Source organism: Nicotiana attenuata, unplaced genomic scaffold, assembly GCF_001879085.1.
Source record: "Nicotiana attenuata strain UT unplaced genomic scaffold, NIATTr2, whole genome shotgun sequence".
NCBI classification, from domain to species: Eukaryota; Viridiplantae; Streptophyta; class Magnoliopsida; order Solanales; family Solanaceae; genus Nicotiana; species Nicotiana attenuata.
In genome coordinates this window covers 231,719-239,523 of record NW_017670667.1, presented here as the reverse complement: position 1 = coordinate 239,523, position 7,805 = coordinate 231,719, and positions in this window count along the sequence as shown.

Below are 7,805 nucleotides of genomic sequence, written 5' to 3'. Positions count from 1 at the left end.
AAGGTAAAGACCTCCTTGTTGTACAAAATATATGTTGATGACATAATATTTGGGGCCACTACTGATAGGTTGAGTAAGGACTTTGCAAAATTAATGGGAAGTGAGTTTGAAATGAGTATGATGGGTGAACTAAATTTCTTCCTTGGCTTGCAGATCAAACAAAGTCAAATGGGACCATGATCCATCAGCAGAAGTATACAAAAGAACTAATCAAAAAGTTTAAAATGGAGGACTCCAAAGAAATAGATACACCTATTGCAATTGCCACTAAATTAGATGTTGATGAACCTGGTTCATCAGTTGATCAAAAGTTGTATAGGGGTATGATTGGTTCACTTTTGTATCTTACTGCCAACAGACCTGACATTGTTTTCAGTGTAGGACTTTGTGCTCGTTTCCAGGAAAATCCAAAGGAGTCGCATTTGACTGCTATCAAGAGGATACTGAGATATCTGAAAGGCACCACAGATTTGTGTCTTTGGTATCCCGAAGGTAGTAACTTTGATCTGGTAGGATATGCTGATGCTGATTATGCATGGTTCTTAGTGGAAAGGAAGAGTACTTCAGGTATGGCACATTTCTTGGGGTCGTGTCTAGTGTCATGGGCTACCAAAAAGCAAAATTCAGTAGCCCTGTCTACTGCTGAAGCTGAATATGTTGTTGCTGGCTCTTGTTGTGCTCAATTGCTATGGATCAAACAACAGCTGGTAGACTTTGGAATTGAAGTGGGGTGTATTCCAATATTTTGTGATAGCACTAGTGCTATAAGTATGACAAAGAACCCTGTTCATCATAAAAGGACCAAGCACATAGATGTTAGACACCACTTCTTAAGAGATAACTATGAGAAAGGGTTAATCTCCATAGAATTTTGTGCTACTGCTAAACAAATAGCTGACATCTTCACTAAAGCACTGAGTAGAGAAAACTTTGAAAGGAACATGTTGGAATTAGGGATGATTAAGATCACCTAAAAGGTCCAGTTCAGAATGCACAATGAAAAAAAAATTGAAAAAAAAAATTCGTTAGGAGTTCTTAATTCAATGTAAATATCTAGACTAATTCTAACTCAGTCTCATACTTTAATTAGTATACTCCTGTGACATGTGTTTATATGAATCTTTAATCTCTTACAAAGTTTTTCTATTCTGACATTTGAGGCATGATCAAGAGAAGTTTTACTTGAAGAACCTGGTTCATCAGTATATGCTCATGAGAAATTTCAGTTATGTTTCTATACTTTGCACAATTAGAAAGATAAAATTACCAATCATGAGCAGAAGTCCTAATTACACCAAACTTTCAGAAATTCTATCCGTTGAGCATTGAACCAGTTTCGTTATCCTAGGAGTCTAACTAAAATGGGATTGTTTCCTAAAAACTAGCGTCACTCATTAATCTCTAAAGAGACCGGAATTCTAATTTGATTAGACTCCTAATTGACCACTGAAAAGGTTGTCGTTACAGGCTTAATCATGATCCCTCTTTAAATACACTCCACACCTTCTCTCATCACTCATAACCGTCATTCACTTCTCCAATACTTTTGATAATCCCCTTTTCTTCTCCAAAAAATTCCCAAAAGATTTCCAGAAATACTCCGCCATGACTAATCCTCAAGACAATCCTGGAACTCCCCCACCTGTTTCCCCTAATACGTCATCATCAACACCTCCAGTTGAAACCCCAAAACCCAGATTTCGCTGGCAAAAGATGTTAGCCAGAAAAACTGTAGCATCCGGCTCTCTCAGAAAAGCCTTGAACGAGAAATTAAAGGCCAGTCAAAGGAAAGAGGTTTCAGCTGAAGAATCTGACTCAAGCTCTGAGTCTGAAAAGTTCATCTCTGCTAGTGAAGGAGAAGAACCTGGGTCTTCTGATAATGACAAGAGTCAAGAAACCCCAGGTGAGGTAAACACCTGTTTTGTATTTTCTGATGTAGCAGAGAAGGAAGATAGTAGGTTTGTGTTGGTGGGTTCTGTGAAAAATGTTGAAGGGGCTGAGTCTAGTAGGAGGAGAAAGAAAAAGAAAGGGGAGGTTCTTTCTATATGTGGTGGTGGAGAAGAAGGTGGCTTAAAGTCAGGGGGAAGCGGATCAGGAGAGGCTGCTGAGGGACTTGTTCAAATGAGTAAGCAACAAGAAGAACATGGTTCTTCTGTGGAGGAGACTTTAGCAGATATTCTAAAGAAAGTGGGGGCCAGTTATGACCCAAAGAAGCGTAAGGCGTCTTCACAAAGGACCCCAGTTGCTTCTAAACCCTTAAAGAAAAGCAAAGTAACATCTCCCAAGACTGCTGCTACTTCTGTACCTAGGGGAAGAGCTACAAGGAGCAAAGTAAGGCAAAGTGAAGCAGAACTACAGGAAGCATTAGAGAAGAGTAAGAAAAAGAAGAAGGAAAAGGGAAAAGAAAAGGTAGTGGAAAGTTCTGAGGCTGCTGAAGAAGAGGAGGAGGAGATGGAACTGGTCCATCAAGAGAGAGGTACAACTGTGGAGGTTCCCACTGACAAACCAAAAAGAACCAAGACTCCTGCAAAGAAGTCTTCAAAATCTGTACCTGCTGAACCTTCTTTGGCTAGAAGAACTAGGTCTGCAGTGAAGGGAAAACAAGTGAAAATTACTGAAGAAGAAGATGAAGAGTGGAGTGGAGAAGAAGAAGAGGAGGAGTCTGAACAGGAGCAAGATCGTTTTGTTATTTTTAGCAGGAGGAAGATATTGAAGGGGAGGTTNGAAACCTTACGTTTGGACTAGAAGAACTAGGGACTGCAGTAAAGGGAAAACAAGTGAAACGTACTGAAGAGAAGATGAAGAGTGGAGTGGAGAAGAGAAGAGGAGGAGTATGAGCAAGAGCAAGATCGTTTGTATTTTTAGCAGAAGGAAGATATTGAAGGGTAGGCTGCTGAAAGACCTGGAGGAGCCAGACATGCTTAGGTTGTTGGATGTTCTAGCTGCACAGGGTTGGAAGGACATGGTCCTTCAGATGGATGGAAGACTAGCCAGAAGAGAGCTGATTGAATTCATGGCAAATGGTTCTGTGAAAAATGGGCTGGTGACCAGTGCGGTGAAAGGTGTGAAGGTGAAGTTTGATGCACCTGAATTGGGCAGGATTCTAGACATTCCAAGTGAGGGCTATGATGATTACACCAGGCAAAGGTGGCCTTGTCTAGATGATCTGCCCACAGCACTCCAAATCACTAGGAACTTCTGTGATACAAAGGATGCTGAAGAGGTGCCTGAGGCAAGATTTGTTCAAAAGAGTGAAATGAAGCCAGAGCATAAAGTGATCTTTGAGTTTGTGAACAAGTGCCTGCTGCCTCGACAGGAGAGGAGGCACACTGCAAATTACATGGACCTGGTTCTCATGGAGTGTCTTGTGAGGGGTAAGCAGATTAATTGGCCTGCTTTCATAGTCAAACTGCTGGACAGAGTTATCAATGGTTCAAAGGCTCATGCTACTCCTTATGGATTCATTCTAACAACTGTACTGGACAGGCTGAACGTTCCTTTGAAGAAATGGGAAATGGCCTCCAGTAAGGAGCACTTTGGAATCAAGACTCTCCAGGCCTGTGACTATCTGCTAAGTGTAGCCCCTGTTGAACCTGGTTCATCAGTAAAGACTCCAGTGAATAGCAAGGTTAGGGCTTTGGTTCAAGAATGTGAGACCAAAGATGCTGAGATTGCTAGGCTTCAGGCTCGTGTGGCTGAGTTGGAAGAAGAAAGGAATGGGCTGAAAGCAGAACTAGCAAAAGAAAAGGAAAAGAGTGAAGGGATGCTACAAACAATGCTCAACCTACTCCAATCCCAACCCTCTAGTTCTTCAAAGCCTTAGCCCTTTTTGTCCTAGTTCTGAACCAGTTCAGTTACCCCCCAGTGACCCAGATTAGGGATTTTTCTTGTTTTTGCTCATGGTTGGTTGTTTTTGTTCTTTCTTTTTGTGGACTGTCTTGTAAAAGAACTGCCTTATCAATGACAATTTGCATTTCTCTTGTTTTATGATGATTCTGCTCTTAATAGTTATTTTTGTCAAGTTGATTTTTGATTAACTAAAGCATGCTTTCACTTGCAGTTGCCCCAATGGCCATGAGTAATGATTAATATTCTGGGATTCACATGTTTATACAACTTTTCGATGATGCCAAAAGGGGGAAGATATTGTGTATTGTGCTTAAAAACTATTTTTCTGAACAGTGATGTTTATGACCTAATTAAATCTGGCCCTTAATGATAAGTTAAATTTTTCAAGTGATGCTATTTTAGCTGAGTTCCACAGGTTCTCTAATCAGTAAAAGCACAGAGTTTGTCATCATCAAAAAGGGGGAATTTGTTGGCCCAAGATCAGTTGAAGTTTTGAAGAATGACAAATGAACTCAGTGAAGGACCAGGTCCATCTTAGGAGACACAGTTGTTATGGCCCATGCACATGAGATGCACGTGAAGAAGATAAGTCCTTGGGGATCAAGCAGCAATATCTTCTGAATATCTTCTGAACTGATCGAAAAGATTGCATATGGGTTAAGGAGAATATGTCTCCTTATGAGAAGAGAACACATCCGGATAAGGGTTGGAGTTTGGATTGGTTTAGGACTCAAACTCAATGGAGGATCAGAAATTGAGTCACAATCCAACTCTAATTACTAATCTAATAAATAGCTGAGTTGTTTTCTTTTACAGGTATGCACATACGCTGAAGTTAAGCAAAATTGAGAGCAAAAGAGCAAGGCTATTTTGCAAGCAATTTATGTGAGATTGAGTGTGCACGCCTGCAGCTACTTGAACTAGATAGAAGAACCAGATCCATTGTGTTTATTCTTATTCTAGTTCAATTGTAGTAGATGATTTAAAACTTGTACCTTTCCAGCTTTCATAGAAGCAATTGTATTAGGTACTTTGAGTATTCAAGTTAGAGTTAACTTGAAAGTGTCGCAACAGTAGAGGCTGTGTGCCATACAGGGATTAGAGTTAATCCTTAGGTTTACAAGAGTTTTGAAAATGCTATTTTTGGCTCATTGAGTTTAGTGGATGTTTGGGAAAATCCTACTTAGTAGTAGGTCGTGATTTTTTCACCTTTTGAGCCAGGTGTTTTCCACGTAAAAATCCTTGTGTTCTTTTATTTTCTGTATTTTAATTCCGCAAACAATAGTAGTTAGAACACCTAGAAGAACCAGGTTCTTCTAGATCGAAAATTGGGTACCACACAAATCACCCCCCCCCCCTCTTGTGTGGTATTGACGTTTGGAACATCAACTCTGCACTCTTTTGTGCAGATCCCGATATTGTAGCTTTTCGACCGCAGTGAGGTTGCTACTTCTAGTTCATCAGGCGACCCGAGCTAGTCCTGTAGACGTCCGCAGGCCTTGGCGTCTCCTTCTATCTTTTATCCTGTTTCTTTCATGTATTTCCAGAGACAGTGTTGTATTACTTTTTCAGACCTTTATTTGTAGTACTCCAAGACAGTCTGCGAAATTGTGACACCAGTCTTGGGTAGTTTTGTTACGGATTGGTATTGGTAGCATTGTTAAACATTTCATTCAGTCTTCCGCTTATTAAATTCTGTTGTTTATCAAATGTTGGTTCTTAACTGTTAATGGATTAAAAATGAGAAAGAGGTAAAGGGTGGAAATAATTGGCTTGCCTAGCTTTCACTAGTAGGCGCCATCACGACTCCCGAGGGTGGGAAATCCGGGTCGTGACAAGTTGGTATCAGAGATCTAGGTTACTTAGGTCTCACAATTCACGGACAAGCTTAGTAGAGTCTGAGGGATCGATACGGAAACGTCTGTATTTATCCCCCAGAGGCTACAGAGTTAGAAAAAACTTCCCATCTATTATTTCCTATCGTGCGATTTTGTTCTCTCACTGCTAAATTGAAAACCTCTGCTCTTGTTATTTTGCGAATGGCGAGGTCACGTATCGCTTCTTCAACCGAGCAGCCGCACAGACCTGTGATGGATCAGCTACGTCTTCGGAGGCTTTGTGGAGGTTGGATAGGTTTCACCAAGCTCTTCACTACTACTCTTGGCGGTACATCTTCTGAGGATCCCTAGGATTATTTAGACAGCTGTAAGAGGTTCTCAGGAACATGGGGATAGTGGAGACCAATGGGGTCGACTTTGCTGCTTTTCGCTTATCTGGATCCGCCAAGACTTGGTGGAGAGATTATTGTTTAGCTAAACCAGCTGGGTCACCAGCTTTGACTTGGGATCAGCTTTCTCAGTTGTTTTTGGAGAAGTTTCTTTCTATCACTGAGAGAGAGAGAGAGGAGGTTCATTGAGGGCCTCATTCAGCCTATTTGACTTCAGATGGCCAAGGAGACGGGGAGCAATATTTCCTTTCAGGATGCGGCCAATGTGGCCAGGAGGGTTAAGATGGTTTTATCACAGGGGGGTGGTCAGGGGTCTGACAAGAGGCCTCGTCATTCGGGCAGCTTCAGTGGTGCCTCATCTAGAGGCAGAGATTCTTTTGGTAGAGGCCATCCTTCCTAGGCCTTTTCAGTCAGCACTTTAGGTTTTTCACGATGTTTCAGGTGGTCGTGGTTCTCAAATGCAGTATTCGGATCAGCAGTCCTACAGTGCACCACCAGCTCCTATCAGTGCACCGCCGCTCCAGAGTTCTTGGGGTGGCCATTCAGGTCGTCAGGGCTAGCATTCTGAGCCGCCGAGGGCTTGTTATACCTATGGCGATACGGGTCATATCGCTAGATTTTGCCCTCGAGCATCGAGCAGCTCTCAGCATCAGGGTTCCCGTGCCATGGTTCAGGCACCGAGTGTTCCACAGCCAGCTAGAGGTGGAGGTAGAGGTGCTAGAGGTGGAGGTAGAGGTATTAGAGGTGGAGCTCAGGCAGCTAGAGGTGGAGGCCGACCAGCAGCAGGCCGTCCCAGAGATGTAGTTCAGATTGGTGGGGCCCAGCCCCGATGTGATGCTCTTCCAGGCAAGCCTAAGGCTGAGGCTTCGATGCAGTTATCACAGTGATTCTTTAAGTGCTACCGTTTATGTGTCTACATCGGTGGGTGATTCTATTGTGGTAGATCGTGTTCATCGTTCTTGTGTAGTTGTGATTGGGGGTCTTGAGACCCGAGTAGATTTGTTACTGTTGGATATGGTTGATTTTGATGTCATATTGGGGATGGACTGGTTACCACCTTACCACGCTATCTTGGACTGTCATGCCAAGACTGTGACCTTAGCCTTACCGGGTTTACCTTGTCTTGAGTAGATAAGGACTCCTGGTCATTCTACTCGTAGGGTTATCTCATATTTGAAGGCTCAGCGTATGGTTGATAAGGGATGTTTGGCCTATTTGGCATATGTTCGTGATTCTAGTGCTGAGGTTCCTTCTATGGATTCTGTGCCTGTTGTTCGTGAGTTTCCTGAGGTTTTCCCTTCAGACCTACCGGGTATGCCACCCGACAGGGATATTGACTTCTGCATTGATTTGGCTCCGGACACTCAGCCCATTTCTATTCCGTCGTATCGTATGGCCCCGGGCACTCAGCCCATTTCTATTCCGCTGTATCGTATGGCCCCGCCTGAGTTGAAAGAATTGAAGGAGCAGTTACAAGGCTTGCTTGATAAAGGCTTCATTAGACCTAGTGTCTCGTCATGGGGTGCGCCGGTGTTGTTTGTTAAGAAGAAGGATGGATCGATGCGAATGTGTATAGATTACCGACAATTGAACAAGGTCACAATCAAGAATAAGTACCCATTGCCGAGGATTGATGATTTGTTTGACCAGCTTCAGGGTGCCCAAGTGTTTTCTAAGATTGATTTGAGATCTGGGTACCATCAGTTGAGGATTAGGGCATCTGATGTCC